At 34.2% G+C, this 19,382-nt stretch overlaps 1 protein-coding gene across 5 annotated transcripts in view; it reads right to left on the reverse strand.

Moving 5' to 3' along the window:
- Positions 1–19,382, reverse strand: part of APC (APC regulator of WNT signaling pathway) — a 126,038-nt gene that overhangs the window by 94,270 nt on the left and 12,386 nt on the right. The window lies entirely within an intron of this gene.

Raw genomic sequence — 19,382 nt, forward strand, 5'->3', positions numbered from 1 at the left:
ATAAATATTCATAATTAAATGTTATAAATATGAACACATAGTTCACCTTAAAAAGAAAAACAAACCTCTGACCCTTCTGTAACTTGAAAAAAAAATTAATGAATAAACAGAAATAGGATTCTTAACATCTTAAACCTTGCATTCCATTCTGACACAAACATGTTAGACCTAATTTTAGACTTGTGATTTTTAAAAACTGACAAGAATATGGGCAACAATATCAACTAGTACAAAATGAGTTAAAATTAGCACTCTGAATTCAGTTCTCTAGACTCTTGTGCTTTGTTAATACTCAACTCTTTCTTTACTGGAGACCTCAGATATATAGAATAGATTATGCCTACATAGAGATCAATAAAAGTTTTTTCTTAAAAATAGTTATGTGCTAGTATAAATCTAAGTTTTCCCAGTGCTAAGCAATTGAACAAAGCTCAAATTCATTTAGAAACCTTCCAGTCTTTAGATCTGTACTGGGTTAGGGTATGACAAAAAAGCATAAGAAGAGAATAAAGTGGGTCAGATTTCAAAGACCAAATTGGTTTTGAAGACCAATTCTTCTATCTTTTCTTTACTTTTCATGGGACATGGGAAGGAGCTAAAACGTTGCAATGACAATGGGATTTTTAGTGACGTAAGTTAAGTGGCAGATATATGCAGTCTTCTATAAGTCAGACAAATATGTGTGTTCTGCTACCTCAAAAAGCAAAAGTTTCTCAAAAGAAATGTTCCTGCCACCAATAATAGAATCTTAAATAGTTTTTTCTCCCTCCAATCTTTCTACTCTCTAATTAGCATATATATCAAAATAGTTTTTACACCCCTGCTCAAGAACATTTCATGGCTTTCTGTTACTGACAGTGGAACTGAGATAGTTTGGAGTTAAATTGTAGAGTGCCCTGAATGGCATGTTAATTAGTATTCCTACACTAAAAGGCTTCCTCCATGTACTAACTTTTCTATAGCTGACATAACCACAAATTTAGTAGCTTAAAACAACAACATTTACTATCTTGCAGTTTTGTAGTCCAGAAGTCCAAAATTGGTCTCACTGAGCTAAAATCAAGGTGTCTGCAGGGCTGTACTGCCTTTGGGAGGCTCTGAAGGAGAATATGCTTTCTTATCTTATCCAGGTTCTAGAGACCAACTACATTCCTTGGTTCAAGGCCTCCTTCCTCCAACTTCAAAGTTAGAAATTGTGGTCTAAGTCCTCAATTTGCAACACTGTGACCTTACTTCTATTATCATCATCTCTTTCTCTGACTCCTGTTCTTTGGCTTCCGTCTTCCACTTTTAAGGACTTAGTTTAAAGACCCTTCTTCCATTGGCCCAACTCAACAATCCAAAACAATCTCCCTGCTTTCAGAGTGCCTCATTAACAACCTTATTCCATCTGCTACCTTAATTCCCTTCTGTGACATAATCTAACATATTCACAAACTCTGGGGATTAGGAACTGGACATCTTTAGGGAGCCATCATTCTGCCTACTGCACTACAGCTTTATCTTCAACTATTTCAGAACTTGCATCATATTAACAGTCCAATCGAACTAAACACAGCCATTTCTAAAACTCACCTTGAACACAGAACTTTCTGTCTTTACTATAAGGTGACAAGGTAGAAGGCTCCAGCATATAAAGACTAAAGACTGTTCAAAGTTCTGAATCGTTCATTTTGTACTTCTATGACTGAGTAACTCACTTAACTATTCTAAGACTTGACTACTCTTTGATCTGTAATATGAGAACAACTGTTTGGTTTATTTTATAGAGCTGTTGTAAGGATCAAGTGTGTAATTGTCAACACATTTTATAAACTGTGAAATACCTTTTAAAAGTAAAGGATTATTAATTGCTCTTCTGATCCAAATTAAGGTTCAGCTTAAATATTTATCTCCATGAAGTAATCTACCATCCCACCTAGAATCAATTCACCCTCCTCTTCTCCCCACTGTTCCTACCTCTTTTATGGCACAAACACATTCTGCACCTCTGTGTGTAAATCTTCTTTCCCATTCCTGACTATAAGAATCCAAGGGAAGAGCCACACCTGACTTTACCTTGTATGTCTCATGGTGTGTACCATAATGTTTTGTACATAACAGGTGTTCATTAAAGGAATGTTCATATAAGGAATGATTTTAAATTAATCTCCAAAGGGCATCCAATGCAGATGCCCTCATGGAATAATAGTAGAGCAAATGGTGAGTAGTGATTACTGCAAAATACAACTTTCTGCAGAGGAAAAGGAATGCTTTAAATAACAACCTGGGCCCTGCATATGAAGAAAATGTGATCCAGTCTTGGAGCTAAGTTTTTGAGATCAAATGGCTGCACAATAGAATCACTTTAGGAGCTAGAGAAGTTTTAAAAACATTACTAAGTCAGAATCTCTGAGGATGAGGTGCAGGCATTGGTGTGTGCTGCCAGGACTGAGAGGCACCACACACCACTCTAGCTTCAGCTGTCAAAGCCCCTATTGCACTATGGCAGGCAGACCATTTTGAAATGCCTTTTAATTTAGAGTGCTGTACTGCCTGAGGCATCTGACAACAGGAGAAAAAAAATTCCTTTTTCTTGTCAAAAAGCTTCCTAGGCATGTATTAGCAATTAACGTGCAAAAAAATATGTAAGACTAATAAATATACACAAAATGTCCTACCACATTAAGGAATCAAAGAACTAGAAACAAAGAGTATCATTTTCACATATTAAGTAGACAATGATGTTTTAAAATAATATTGTGGTTCAGTGAGGATACATTTAAAAAAAAAGGTAGTAGCTTTTAAAAGTCCTTAAAATGTTTAAAATGCTTATACTAAAATAAGTCCAGTTAAAAGAAATTATTGAATGTACAATCAGATATATGCACAAAAGATATTATATTCAAAGATAACTCAATATTGTTTACACTAGTGAAATTTTAGAAACAACTTTGATGATTGATAACAGCAGCTTGGTTAATTATACTTTTGGCACACTTAAAGATAATTAAAATTATGCCAGATATACAATTACATAAAAAAGGATAAAATACATAGGAATAAATTTAACAAAGGAAGTGAAAGATCTAGACACTGTAAACTATAAGGCAGTGATGAAAGAAACTAAAGAAGACACAAATTCCAAGCTCATTGACTGGAAAAATTAATATTGTTACAATGTCCATACTACCCAAAGTGACCTACAAATTCAATGCAATTCCTTTCAAACCTCCTATGGCACTTTTCACAGAAAGAGAACAAACAATCCTAAAATGTGTATAGAACCACAAAAGATCCCGAAGATCCTGGAAAGCAATCCTGGAAAAAAACAAAGCTAGTGGCATCACACATCCTGATTTCAAATTATATTACAAAACTACAGTAATCAAAACAGTATGGTGCTAAAATAAAAACAGACACATAGAGCAAGGAACAGAACAGAGAGCCCAGAAACAAACACACACAAATACAGTCAATTACCTTATGATAAAGGAATCAGGTATACACAATGAGGAAAAATGAATGACTGTTGAGAAATGAATAGTGTTGAGAAAACTGGACAGTCATATGCAAAAGAATGAAATGGACCCCTATCTTATACCACAAACAAAAATCAACTAAAAATGGATTAAAGACTTAACATTTAATACCTGAAACTGTAAAACTCCTAAGAGAAAATATAGGAGGTAAGCTCCTTGACATGGGTCTTAGCAATGATTTTTTTTTTGTACTTGACACCAAAAATAAAGGCAATAAAAGCAAAATGAACAAGTGGGACAACATCAAACTAAAAAACTTCTATACAGCGAAAGAAACCATCAACAAAATGAAAAGGCAATGTACTAAACGGAAGAAAATATTTACAAATCATGTATCTAATAAGGGGTTAATATCCAAAATATATTCAAAAATTCACACAACTGAATAGCAAATAAAGCAAACAATCAAATTAAAAAATTGGCAGAGGAAAAAATAATAAATAAATAATGGGCAGAGGAACTAAAAAAACAAATTTTTCCAAAGAAGACATCCAAATGGCCAAAAAATACATAAAAAGATGTTCAACAAACTCATCATCAGGGAAAGGCAAATTAAAACCACAATGATATTACCTCAGATCTCTCAGAATGGCTGTCATCAAAAGACATCTTAACAAGTATTGCTGAGGGAATCCCAGAGCACTGTTAGTGGGGATATAAACTGGTGCAGCACTATGGAAAACAGTACGGAGGTTCCTCAACAAATTAAAACTGAACTATCATATGATACAGCAATTCCACTTCTGGGTATATATCCAAAGGAAATGAAAACAAGATATGGAACAGAGGACATTATGTAATTCATGTAATGTTAAGTGAAAATATAGAATGCTGTATGCTTAACATAATACCAACTAGCATTTTTTTTAATGAATTACATATGTGCACAGAGAAGATTAAAAAACATAACCAGAATATCAAATGTCCTTCCTGGGTGTGGAAATTATAGAAATTGTAATTTTTTAAATTTTTATAAAATTTCCACAACCTAACACACATTAGTTCTGTATTTTTTTTGAAAGTTAAATACCACTAAGTTGCACACAATTTAAAATTACTACATTTGACAGAGAAATTAACATTTCTTTCTCATCTAACTTGTAGCCAAAGGGAGATCCAGATTTTGTGGGGGCCAAGAGCATAAATAAATTGTGGGGGAGCCTTCCTTAAGGAATATACAAATTAATTCAAAATTGCTAGTGCCACTGCAAAAGGGCCTAGGAAGGGCCTATGCAATTAGGTGCATTAAATTTCATGAGTTTCATGATAAACCTTCTCCTAAACCAGTAGCAGACATTATGATCAGCAAATATACAGAATTCCATCTAACTTTAATAAAATTTTGGTAGAGATTTTTAAAAAGATCACCATTCACATATATAGAGAACTGAGGCTCAGAGAAATTTCAAAACTCATTTAGGTTCACACACATGACGTGGCAGTGTGACTCCTAAGCCAGTGTTGGTCACACTGCCTCATCCTCCAGGTCTCCTGAGCATTTCATGTTAGACCTACACTAAGTTAGATCTAAGTACAGTAGATACTCTGCATCCTTGGGTTCTTCATTCAACCACCGTGGATTCAACCAGCTGTGGATTAAAAATATTCAGAAGAGAAGAGATTCCAGTAAGTTCCAAAAAGTAAAACTTGAATTTGTCAAGCAGCCTGGTAAATATTTACATAGCATTTACAATGTATTAGGCATTATAAGTAATCTAGAAATGATTTAAAGTATAATGGGAGGAACATGTGTAGGTTATAGGCAAATACTATACTGTTTTATATAAGGGACTTGAGCATCCTCGGATTTTGGTATCCTCTGGGGTCCTAGAATCAATCACTTGTGGATACCAAGGGACAATGTGTGTTATCTCCCAAAGCAGCTTGTACATCCCTCCTTTAGAGCCCCATGCTTCATAAAAGTTACTTGTTCAATTACTATCATCTTGATGGTTATTGCAGCACCTGGCTCTGCAACAGTAAGTGCTCAATAAATATTTTATTGAATGAATACATTTTTAATAATCAGAACAAGTGAAAACAAGAAAACTCAGATTGAAAAATGCCTATTTGGAATCCACAATAAATCCCCTTGAACCACAAACTTTTATCAATGGGTAACCACAAATTTCTCTGGAAGATATCTAAAACAAGATTTCTACAATTTCAGGAGACATTTTCAAGATAATTTAGTTAAATAACTAAAGAGAAACAGAGTTTGGGATTGTCTTATGGGAGTGTGGCCAATCAAAGTAATGCCTGGTAGTGGGCACATAAGCAAAGACAAAAGAAATCAGAAAAACTGTGAATGACTTAAAAATGGCTACTCTGTTCAGCATTAATTCTGCTTCATTGCCATAGTATGATGTAAAATAAGTTAAAAATGTACTAGGCTAAATATGCCCTGGTGTCATTCTAGTGAATATGCTAAACTGCATGGTAAAAAGGACTTGGCAGATGTAATTAAGATTATTAATTAGCTGACTTTAAAATAGGGAGATGAGGTTTACTAGCTATCACTTGTTTGGCACTTCCTTTGCACACCACATGGTATCCTGTACCCTTAAAGGAGGGAACACACACTGAAGAATGAGCTTATAGGGGGAAGGTGAGCCCCATAACACTGTAACCCTTGCTCAGAGGTTCAGAAGAGATCAATGGCAGGATTTGTTTTGGTTTGTTTAGCTGAAATTTATTCAATAATGGTATTGAAAACATCTGCTTTTTTTGAAGCAAGTATGGATCTAATAATATAAGTGCTTTACTGCAGAAGAAGAACCATGTGGAGACATGAGAAAGGAAACTTACAACTTGCAAGGAATAACTCTTACAGCTGTAGTCAAACTCTTGCAATTCAAGTAGGCCCGCTCAAGAGTGTCACAGTCCTGGGCCTTTTGACATGGACATTCCTTGAGAATGCAGGTCACTTTTTCCTTGTTTTTATGACTTTTGGGTTAAAAAACTTTACTTGCTCAATAATGCACATCAGTGTCTAATACTGAGCTAACTAGTTATGGAGTACACTGTCAGTAATGGTTATTGAACAACAAAAAAAAGGGGTTGGAGGGGAGATGATCCTGGGTGGGCCCAATGCAATCACAAAAGCCCTCAAAACTAAAAAAATGTTCACTGGCTTCCAAATGAAATTAGAATAATTTCAAATTTCTCACCTTGGTTTACAAGACTCTGTGTAACCTAGCTCATCTTCCCATTCCCACCCTCCTTCCCTGCCTCCCCATCTCTTCCCTCTCTTTAATTCCTTTGCACTACCTTTCCTTCAGCTTCGAGAACTCTGCTCCCAAATCTTCAAATGACTGTTTCATCGTATCATTCAGCTTTGGCATAAATGTCACATCTTCAAAGAGATCTTCTATGATCACCTAATCAACATTGGTACTGTCCTTAAACTTTCTATCACATCATACTGTTTTCTCCTTAAACCATTTAAGATCTGAAAGGCTCAGATATCTAGTTGTCTATTTATTTGATTTTCTGTCTCCCTTATCATTGTTTCCCAAACTAGAATATAAATTCCATGAGGACAGGAACCTAGATTCTTGTGCTGTTTCCTTCACACCTAGAACAGTGCTTGCTGCGCAGTAGGCATCCAACACATACTGTTAAACAAATGAATGTAGATGATATAAACATGAATAAAACATCAACTTACAATCTAGTAGGGGACCTAAAACACGTACAACAGAAGTTTTAATATAAGGCAACATGTATATCAAAGGATGAAAGATTAGATCATTTCTGGCTAGGTAATCAACAAAGATTTCAGAGAGAAAGTAGCAACAGAACTAGCCTTCAAAGATGTTCAGGAATTTTTTTAGGGGAGAGATTTCGATTTTGCCTGTTAGGTTAAAAAATTTAGACTTCATCTTATAGGCAATAAAAACTATAGATGTTTCACATAAGGAAGGATACGTAATTAGAGTTAAGACCTACAAAAATTAACAGAACTAGTTGCTAGTCCCTACTCAAGAAGTTCCTACTACTAACTTATAGTTAAATTTAATGGCCAAAGACTTATTCAAATAGAAAATATAATGCCACAAAAAACCCACCAAATTTTATACTCTACAAGAATTTAAATTTTATTCGGTATTATTTTGGCAATTTTCACAACACACTTATTTATTAAGTTTATGTTGTTAATAAGACAAAAAAAAACCCCACCAAAATCACCTTTGGCAACAATTTTACCCAATTAACAAATATTCTAATATTTCCATATAAGTAGAGGAAAATTTTTTTCTAAATTCTTAATATGTCCTAATCGCGTAAAGTTCCAGTTTCAGAGCATCCAATGCTTTAAGCTATCCTTTCCCTAGGAAAGGGGGGAAAAAAAAAAACAACCATTCTGATTAATTTTGAAAAAACTGTTTAAAACAGAATCTTGCGCTTGCCTGTGTGTGTGTGTGTGTGTGTGTGTGTGTGTGAGTTTTTAAGTCTTGTTTATGTCTTTAGCTTTGATCTTTACTGAAAATCTAAAACAACTATAAGATTGCTCCCAAAGGTACAATTTACAATATAAACTTATCAACTCTATTCATAAAGATAACATTTTAGCACTAAAGTGTTCAGTGACTTCAGTCACCAAAACAGCACCAAATGTTTATGGTATCACTGTGAATTCAAGATATAGGAGCACATAAAATGAGTTTTTAAAAACAGTCTTTCTCCCAGGAAAACATGATTAAAACTCACCATCACTTTAACATGTAAAAATATCATAAAATACTTAGATTAATTCACAAGTCATTTACCAATCAACTTATAACACACAAATCAGCCCTTGAAATCCATCAGAATGGATAAGGAAAAACAAAAAATTTAATTGATGTTATAGATGCACCCAATATAGGAGCACCTAAATACATAAAACAAATACTAATAGACATAAAGGGAGAAAGTGATGGGAATACAATAACAGGAGGAGACTTTAACACCTCACTAACATCAATGGACAGATCTTCCAGACAGAAAATCAGTTAGGCAACAGAGATCCTAAATGACACAATAGAGCAGTTAGGCTTAATTAATATTTTTGGACATTACATCCAAAAAAACCAGAATATACTTTTTTTTTTCAAATGTACATGAAACATTCTCCAGGATAGACTGCATACTAGGACACGCAACAAGCCTCAACAAATTTAAGAGCACAGAAATTACTTCAAGCATCTTTTCTGACTACAATAGCATAAAACTAGAGATGAATCACAGAAAGACAAACGAGGAAAAAATGATTACATAAAGACTAAACAACATGCTACTAAAAAACCAATGGAACAACAATGAAATCAAAGAGGAAATTAAAAAAATACTTTAAAACAGATAACAATGAAAACACAACTAAACAAAATTTATGGGATGCAGCAAAAGCAGTCCTAAGAGGGAAGTTCATGGCAATACAGGCCTTCCTCAAAAGACAAGAAAAATCTCAAATAAACCACCTAACTTACCACCTAAAAGAATTAGAAAAAGAAGAACAAATAAAACCTAAAGGAAAGACATAATAAAGATCAGAGAGGAAATAAACAAAATACAGACTGAAAAAAAAAAAAACAGAAAAAATTCATAAAAACCAAAGCTGGTTTTTCGAAAGAGTAAACAAAACTGACAAACCTCTGACAAGGCTCACCAAGAAGAAAAGTGACAGGATCCAAATAAACAAAATAAGAAATGAAAGAGAAGAAATAACAACTAATATCATAGATGTACAAAAAACCATAAGAGAATACTATAAACAATTATATGACAACAAATAGGACAACCTAGAAGAAATAGAAAAGTTTCTAGAAGTATACAGTCCACCAAAACTGAATCAAGAAGAAATAGATAATTTGAACAGACTGACCACTAGAAGTGAAATGGAATCTGTTAATAAAAACAACAACAACAACAGCAACACCTCACAAACAAAAGTCCAGGATCAGATGGCTTTACTGGGACGTTCTACCGAACAAAGAACTTATACCAATCTTTCTCAAACTCTTCAAAAAGAATGAAGGGGAGGGAACAATCCCAAAGTCATTTGACAAAACCACCATCACCCTAATACCAGAACCAGACAGACACTATTAAAAAAGAAAACTACAGGCCAATATCTTTGATGACTATAAATGCAAAAATTCTCAACAAAATATTAGCAAATTGAATCCAACAACACATAAAAAAGATCATACACTATGAACAAGCTGGATGAATCCCAGGGTCACAAGGATGGTTCAACATACGTGAATCAATGTGATATACCACATCAACAAAAGAAAGGACAAAAATCACATGATCATCTCAATAGATGCAGAGAAAGCATTTTACAAAATTCAGCATCCATTCATGATAAAAACTCTCACTGAAGTGGGTATAGAGGGAACATCTCAACATAATAAAGGCTATTTATGACAAATCCACAGCCCAACATAATACTAAATGGTGAAAAGTTGAAAGCCTTCCTTCTAAAGTCTGGAACAAGACAAGAATGCCCATTCTCACCACTGCTATTCAACAGAGTATTGGAAGTCCCAGCCATAGCAATCAGACAAGAAAAAGAAATAAAAGGGATCCAAACTGGAAGAGAAGAGGTAAAGTTGTCACTATATGCAGATGACATGATGCTATATATAGAAAGCCCTAAAAGACTCTACACAACAACTACTAGAGCTGATAAAATAATTTGGTAAGGTAGCAGGATACAAGATTAATATACAGAAATCAGTTTTATTTCTTCACACTAACAATGAAATATCAGAAAAGGACAATAAAAAAAATCCCCTTTAAAATCACATAAAAAAAAAAAATATTTAGGAATAAACATGGCCAAAGAGGTGAAAGACTTATATGCTGAGAACTATAAAATATTGATAAAGGAAACTGAAAATGATTTAAAGAAATGGAAAGATAGCCCATGCTCTTGGATTAGAGGAATTGATACTGCTAAAATGGCCATACTACCCAAAGCAATCCACAGATATAATGTGATCCCTATCAAATTACCCATGACATTTTTCACAGAACTAGAAAAAATAATCCTAAAATTTATATGGTATCACAAAAGACCCAGAATTGTCAAAGCAATACTTAGGGGAAACAAATAAACAAACAAACAAACAAACAAAACAAAAAAACAACAAAGCTGAAGGCATAACCTTCCCAGACTTCAGACAATACTACAAAGTTACACTGATCAAAACAGTGTAGTACTGGCACAAAAAAAGACATATGGATCAATGGAACAGAACAGAAAGCCCAGAAATAAACCCCTACAACCAACAGTCAATTAATCTTTGACAAAGAAGGCAAGAATATACAATGGAGAGAAGACAGTCTTTTTAACAAGTGGTGTTGGGAAAGCTAGAGAGCCACATGTAAATCAATGAAGTTAGAACATTCCCTCACACTATACACAAAAATGAACTGAAAATGGCTTAAAGACTTAAACATAAGACAGGGCACCATAAATCTCCTAGAAGAGATTTATGGGCAAAATCTTCTCTGACATAAATCGCAGCAATGTTTTCCTAGGTCAGTCTCCCAAAGCAATAAAAATAAAAGAAAAAATAAACAAATGGGACCTAATCAAACTTACAAGCTTTTTCACAGCAAAGAAAACTATCAACAAAACAAAAAGACAACCTACAGGCTGAGAGAAAATATTTGCAAATAACGTGACTAACAAGAGCTTAATTTCCAGAATATATAAACAGCTCATACAACTCAATGACAAAAAAAGCAAACAATCCAACCCCAAAATGGTCAGAAGACCTAAAGAGACATTTCTCCAAAGAAGACATACATATGGCCAAGAAGCACATGAAAAGATGCTCAACATTGCTAATTATCAGAGAAATGCAAATTGAAACTACAATGAGGTATCACCTCACATGAGTTATAATGGCCACCATTCAAAACTTCATGAACAATAAATGTTGGAGAGGGTGTGGAGAAAAAGGAACCCTCCTACACTGTTGGTGAGAATGTAGTTCGGTGCAGCCATTATGGAAAACAGCATGGAGACTCCTCAAAACACTGAAGATAGACTTACCATATGATTCAGCAATCACACTTCTGGGTATATATCCAGAAGGAACTCTAATTTGAAAAGATACATGCACCCCAATGTTCACAACAGCACTATTTACAATAGCCAAGACATGGAAGCAACCTAAGTATCCATCCACAGATGAATGGGTAAAGAAGATATGGTATACTACTCAGTCATAAAAAATGAAATGCCATTTGCAACAACATGGATGGACCTGGAGATTGTCATACAAAGTGAAGTGAGTCAAACAGAGAAAAACAATATTATATATCACTTAAATGTGGAACCTAAAAAAATGACACAAATCAACTTGTTTACAAACCAAAAATAGACTCAAAGATAGAAAACTCATGGTTACCAAAGAAGAAAGCAGGGGAGGGATAAATTAGGAGTTTGGGATTCACAGATACAAGCTATTATACATAAAATAGATAAACATCAAGATTCTTCTGTATAGCACAGGCAATTATATTCAATATCTTGGAATAACCTACAATGAAAAACATGAAAAAGAATATACATATACATAACTGGATCATCATGCTGTACACCAGAAACTAACACAACATTGTAAATCAACTATACTTTAATAAAAACAAATAAAACAAAAGCAAACAGTAGAAAAAAAATATAAGGAAAAAAACAAATTTGGTGTACATGAAAGAATAAATTTATGGCATAATCATGGTGTTTATTTATTAGAAACTTAAACCAAATCTTTGATCTTATTCTCATACAATATCCCCAGATTCTTACCTTGGATGAGAAAAGAACATCCTATATATAAACTGCAAGTTGTACTGCCTAATTCTATAATATCATTTCCTTTCTTTTCCTTCCTTCTTGCTTTATGCTGAGTTTTAATATATAAGGCAAAGTATACAGTAGAAAATTATTTCACTTCTGGGTATCTGAAGATAAATGCTTGCTACTGTAGGCTAAATAACCCAAATTTATTATTAAGTAAAATGAAAAAATAAAACCTACACAGCATTATTGTACTGTGTCAATAAAATCAGAAACTTCTGGTCACTTGGACTACACACAATAGTATCTAATATAAAGATTTATCTTAAAGATTAGAAGAATGAGTCACCCAATAAGAGGTCAAAATGAATACTGAACATTATGTTCTAAAAGGGAAGAGAGAAAGGAAAATCAAGGCAAACTAATAAATTTAATTCCCTCTTTCAATGTTAGATTTATGTTTTTAAAACTAAAACTTCAAATTCAGTTTGTAAGTCTCTTTAAAAATTTTCTTTGCCAAGTCCTCCAAAACTGAGTAGAATTTTCTGAAGTGTCACATAGCCTTTATAGAAGCAAACAGTAAGATTTCTTAAGAATTCGATTAAATTTCATTTCACTTTTGAATACCTTCCTCAACAGACATCAGCAATCAATAAGTATCTTGATTCTCAAACCAGTCTATACCTGATACATATGAAAAAGGCATTTTCTTAATCTTTTCCCAAAGAACGTCAGCCATTTAATTCAAACAAACAGAACTGCTCAATAAAACACCTGGAACTTTCATAGAAAAGATATCTTTTTGATACTTGTTCTTTTGTAATAGAGAACACAAAGTTCTTTTATTTAAAAAAAAAAAAAAAAAGGCTTCTGTGCAGTGAAAGGACCACCTGGACCAACTCCAAAATCTTAAAAAAAAAAATCTCAATTTCCAAAGTTCCAGCCTCTGAAACATGCCTCCTACTCCTCTAGTTTATTCTACCATCTCCAAATACAACATTCTTTTACCTCACTGGCTTCTTCAATCCCAAGTTCTCATCAATTTTCACTATCACTTTCATCTTTACTTTCCTCCTAAAGCCCAACAATAACCACTCCCTTTCACTTAAATCTCTCATTCTTCTCTCCCTTTATTATATTTACCTGGTAAAACCCCAACTCTGGTTAAACTGAATGAGCTATTCAACTTTTGCATGCCTTCATCAGAGCAGCTTATTATGTGTTGTGTTGGGGGTCGGGGAGAATTAGATAACACGGCTGGCTGGTTGCACTTTAAATTAACCATAAACATAGAAGAATATTTAACACTACCTGGCAGGACTACTGTGTTTCCTAGAAAGTCCACTTTCCCATTATCTGAGTTAACTTCTCCATACCTTTTTTCTCTCCTCAGTCCTGAAATACACCTATTTTCCTACCTATGCCACACTCAGTTGAAGATCTACTTCATTCCATTAAGAGAGAAATTCCCTACCAAGCCTACACTGCTTCTCTCCTATTAAAACAGAAAAAGCACACCTACTCCTGTCAAAGACCAATGCCCTTACTTGGGCAATGGATTCCAAATACTCTTGTCTTTTCAAGAAGACCTTTGATTAGCTCCTCTCTTCTGTATAATCAGTTTCTCCTTTTCTACTGGATCATTATCATGAACACACAAACATGCTCTAGTATCACTCATCTTTATAAATCCCTCTCTTGACCTTAGCTCCCTGTGTGCTCCACCAGTACATATGACCACTTTTCTGTTCTATTCACAGCAAAACCTCTTTATCTAGTGGCTTTCATTTCCTGGCTCTATTTCCTCACCTCTAATTCACTCTTTAACCTACCTTAATCCTAAACAATTTCCTGAAGCTCAACTATCAAGGTCACCAGTGACCACCACGTGGCCAAAATTCCATTGCCCTCATCTTAGTACAACCAACTCTTAGTAACTTTAGACCAAGAAGATACTCTCTTCTACTTGAAAAAGATGTCTTCTCTTGGCTTCTCTGACATATTCTCCTGGTTTTCCTTCTCCCTCTAATTTCCTTTATTAGTTCTGTCTCTTCACTAGTCTTCTAAAAGACGAGTGCCTCAAGGCTTATACTAGGACTGTTTTCCTCTCTTCATTGTTTTCTCACCTAGTCCCAAGGCTTTTATAACTATCATCTTTATGATGTTAAATCTCAAATTTGTATCTCCATCCTAACCCTCTTCGCTGAATATCTAACTATCTAGTTGATATCTCACTTGGATACCTGAAACATTTAAACTAAACAGATACTTGACCTACAAACGTCCCTGTCCATCCGCACTACACTTAAATCTTCAAATTCTTACTCCTTTTAAGATTTCCCTCAAAAATAACACATGGCCTTTTTTTCTTTCTCATACAATGGCAGCCTTATTCTTCCACAGAATCCCAGCAGCATAAGTATGCCAGTATCTTAAGCTTCTGAAGACTATCGTCAGAATTCACTCTTTTGTGAATGAGAGATGCCCTATATCCACTCAGGTTTCTGGATGACACCCAGATCCAACGGCTAGATTAAAGCAGTAACATCAATAGACAAGGTAGCCAAGATTTCAGCAACGTGTTAAAGCCTGAGGATGTATCCTACATATTCCAAGAAGAAGCCAGAATTAGTATCTCTAGATATTGTCAGATTATGTGTATTTGTTCTCATCTGGTATCAAACACAATAAAAAAATACATCAAAAGTTTGGCAAATCAAGCAAGCATTTTTTTGAGTAGTTAATAAATAACAGAAAGGTGTGTAGCATTCTAAAAGCATCAGAATTTTTGCATAAATTCACCTTAAGTTTACCAGAAACAATGTAAGACTCTGATCCAATCCTTATTTAAATGGGGGTGGAACTATAGTTGAGAGGCACCACAGCCACTTCCCAAGATTACCCCTAATGACCTTTAAATTCTGGTATTCAAGCGCTTTTATAGTGCTCTCCCATGCTGAATAGAGCTGACCTCTGTGACCAATAAAATAATGCAGAAGTGTGTGACTTCCTAGGCAAGGTCATAAAAGACACTGTAGCTTTACCCTGGTCTCTTGGATTGCTTACTCTGGAGCCAGCCTCTGCGTTTAGGATACTTAGGTAAAAACAGGGGGCCCAAACCACTAGAAACTTGCCAGCCAAATGAGTAAGTGCCCTTGGAAGCAGATCCTCTAGCCCCAGTCAACATCTGTTGCTCATGTAGACAGGGAATAAGCAAAATATACAGATTCTCTCACTTTACTGTAATGCACAATGGAAATTTCTCACAACCACTTTCTCGTGTAGTGAGCAGATAAGCTACCCAGTCAGATTTTTCCAAATTATCTTTAATCATGGGACCACTTTTGTTAAATTCCAAACCAGTAGGATTTCAACACTAAAGAGCTAGATAATCAGATTTAAGTAGAAAGCTGTTTATCCCCTTCCAGTCTCTGCTCTGTAATTTCTGAAGTAAAAAGACTGTTCTGGAGCTTGAATGAGTTATTATCATGATTTGAAATTTTTAAGCATGTCATGCTCCAGAATGCTACCTTTTGATGAAAATAAAAATTAGACTTTAGCACAATAGTATATATATTTGCCCTTCAAAAGAACATCCAACATTTATGTTTGTGAGATTCGGGTTTCTGTGGACTACAGTTTGAAAGGCTAAACAAGAAACTGGTAACAGTGATTGTTTCTGTGGAGGGGATGTGTGTAGCTGAGGGACAGGGGTAGGAGATTTATTTTTATTTCATTTCATTCCATTTTCTCTCGTACTTTTTGAAATGTATACCATGAGCATGTAATATCTACTCAAGGATATAATATTTTAAAGTCTCTTGTCCTGACAAAACTACATCTTTTAAATGTGTAAAAGAAGAGAGACCTGAAACAACTTTTGTACTTATTCAAAAGCATGCTCATCACTTTTTTAAGTCTACCAAGGAAGGCATTATCACAGTATCTTACTAGTGTCTACAATAAAGTTTGAGGCCAAGAATCAGGTCACATGTTACAATTCTGGAAACAATAAAGATGATATGACAAGAAACACTCTGATAACTTTGATAACACAAAAGCAGAATATGACTTTTAAAATTTAATATGTAGCTCAGCTTTAGAAAAGTTATCTGATAGTTGCTCCCTGTATCACTTCAGAAAAATAGTTGAAAAAAAGCATAGTTAAAACATAGTATGTCCTTATTTTGTAGATGTAAAAGCTAAATCACAGAAAGGTTAAGTGACTTGTCCTGATCTAGTTAAAGGCAGAGCCAAACTTGAATCCAGGCTTCATTTTTCACCGACCAGAAGTAAATTATTCCTGATGTAGAAACCTAAATATATTTATCTTTAACAAAGAGATGTCTTCCTAAACCCCTCGTTGGTCCTTAATAAAAACATGGACAAATATGATGAGGATATATGTGTCAGGTATGAAAAAACCTGTGTAAAATACCCTAGTTAAATTGATGAATACAGGTTACCTAAGCAATAAAACCAGAAGCCTCCAATACTAGGTTTACAGAGTGCCTTCCTCAACTTCATTAAGAACCAATTAAAAGCCAAATAAAAGATTTTAATTTGTAACTCACTAATGGTGAGATAGATTAGGAACAGAATTTTAAATTACCCACAATAATCTACTTCTCTCAGGCATGTAGTAATGCAGTGTACCAAACACTGGTTACAAAAGACGAGAAGAACTCTTTTTCCCATTCAGCTATTCTTTTCAATTCCTTATATTTAACATTTTGGGGAGAAAATTGTCATGGTTCAAGTCCAGTCCTCAAGGTCCTAATAATAACATTCAATTAGCTGGCTGCTACCTGAATTGAGATGTAAACCTTTTGTTGAAGACCTAACTGTATACTAAATGAAGAATCTCATTAGTCCAATATAAACTAAAAGGAAATCATAGCATGTAGCAACTCATCATAAAATATCATGAAGCTGTGGGAAAAAATCCTACCAATATGTACCTCCAAAAGATAGCATGTAAATTCTATAAAAGTGAAGCAGAAACTGGATTTTAAAGCTGGCATAATACATTACACTAGTACAACAGAACTGATTTTTCTCCCATATGACTTTTGATTTTTGGGGAAGCATTCAATTTCTGTGAAAATTCATAACTTAGTTTAAACTGAGACCCAACTCAGTAATTCATTAAACACATGTAATATGAGTGTTCAACCAAATGTGCGCAATAATTAAAATATATTTGTATTTTGTTCAGTGTGACATTTTTCCAACCTGTGAGTTTATTTTCCTAACTGATGGCTAATATCATCTTTCAGTGATAATAATATGTAACTTGATATTTGTTAGAGAAGGCAGAGGAAAAACTCTTGTGTTAGAACTCCAAAACCATAGAAGAAATGCTACTGAAATATTAGAAGAGATATCAGCATCTTTGAAATTAAACTATGGCAAAGACAAAGAAGACAGAAGAAATTAAAGAACGACTAGAATGAGATGAGAAGAATGCCATAGGCCTAATTAAACAGAGGTACTAAAGTCAAGCTCTAATGAACAAGGATGAATGTAACAGGGAAAATGTGTTACACTTGTGTGGCAAGCATTGCAAGATTTTACAAGTAAGAGTTATTTAACAATGACTAAATGTGTTATCGTAGTAGAATATTATCACTCATCCATTGTCTGAGGTACTTATTCTAACGTAAGAGTTGCTTTACAGGGGATATGACAGAAATAAAAATCTTCAGAAAATATTATAAAGAGTCCAACTAAGGAATAGCATAAACATTAACAAATGCTGAGGCTGAATGGCAAGACCGATTCACATCTGAATTTAGTCATAGACAGTAAAGTTTAAGAAATTAAACAGTAGACTCACGAATTGAATCTAGGAAGTATAAAATTAATTACATTTGCAATAAATATGTGGATTATCAACATGCATTAATATTTTAGCTACCCTAACACTTACTGATAAATCACCATCTGAGCTATGTCTGATATAGCTAATGGTGTCTAATGGCTGAAAAGAACCTCAAGAAACTATGAAGAAGAGATCTGAATATCAATTCAGCATAACTTTAGGCAAATCAAGTCACCCAGACTTCCTTGGGCCTCTGTTTTTCACATATTTAAAGTGGGAAAGAAGTAGAAAAGAGGGGCACATACAAGAATTAATATCTACAGTCTCTTCTAGTTCTAAAATTCTGTCACCTCATTTCATCCTTCAGTTTTCCAAAGGGAGGTAAGCAAACCCAAAACAAAGACTTTTTTAAATCTAACATAGAAGGGAAGTGAAGGGAATAATAATTAACAAGAATCTTCAACTTAGTATTTTCTTTTAGCAGAGGAAAAAAAAAAAAGAATCAAGTAAACAAATACAAGAATTCTAGGTTTCCTTATAAGAGAACTGCTTTTGTATTTTGTTGATGCACCAATGTAATCACAAAGTGATGGATGGCATTTCATACTAAGAGCTGTGATTAATATCAAGTCAAATGTCTTTAAAATAAAAATATATTGGTATGTTATACTAAATTTTCAACACCCTTTCAACCACAGAAGAATGTCAATCTATGTAAAGACTGCTATAGCTTAGTTTGCCTAATATGAGTTCTGACCTGTGTGTTTAACCTCCTATTTAATAGATCTAATCTCAGAAATGCAAATTATACCTATAATATTTTAAGTAGGAGACAAAAAGATTCAAAAGTTATATTCTGTCCATGAGATATAACAAGAAATATTACAGAAAATAAAAACAAAACATGGCATATACAGAGCTGTCACATTAATTACCAGAAATGTACCCCGCTTCCAACAAAAATACTAAAGGACAAATTTGTTTGCCGTCCCTCCTCAGCTCAAAGCATTCTTCCTCCTTGTTCACAAATCCTCACTTCAAAAATGTTCACTATATATTCTCTTTGCTCACACAAAGGACAATTCTTACTCTAATGCACTACCCACATACTACAAAAGTATTTCTGACTTCTCCAGTCAAATAAAATATCCTCTGCCTCCTTCCCTTGGGGTTTTGCAAACAGGAACTAAAGATTATCACAACACAGGTTAAAGTATTAAAAGGCAACCAGAGCTTA

Source organism: Camelus ferus, chromosome 3 (assembly GCF_009834535.1).
Source record: "Camelus ferus isolate YT-003-E chromosome 3, BCGSAC_Cfer_1.0, whole genome shotgun sequence".
Classification (NCBI taxonomy): Eukaryota; Metazoa; Chordata; class Mammalia; order Artiodactyla; family Camelidae; genus Camelus; species Camelus ferus.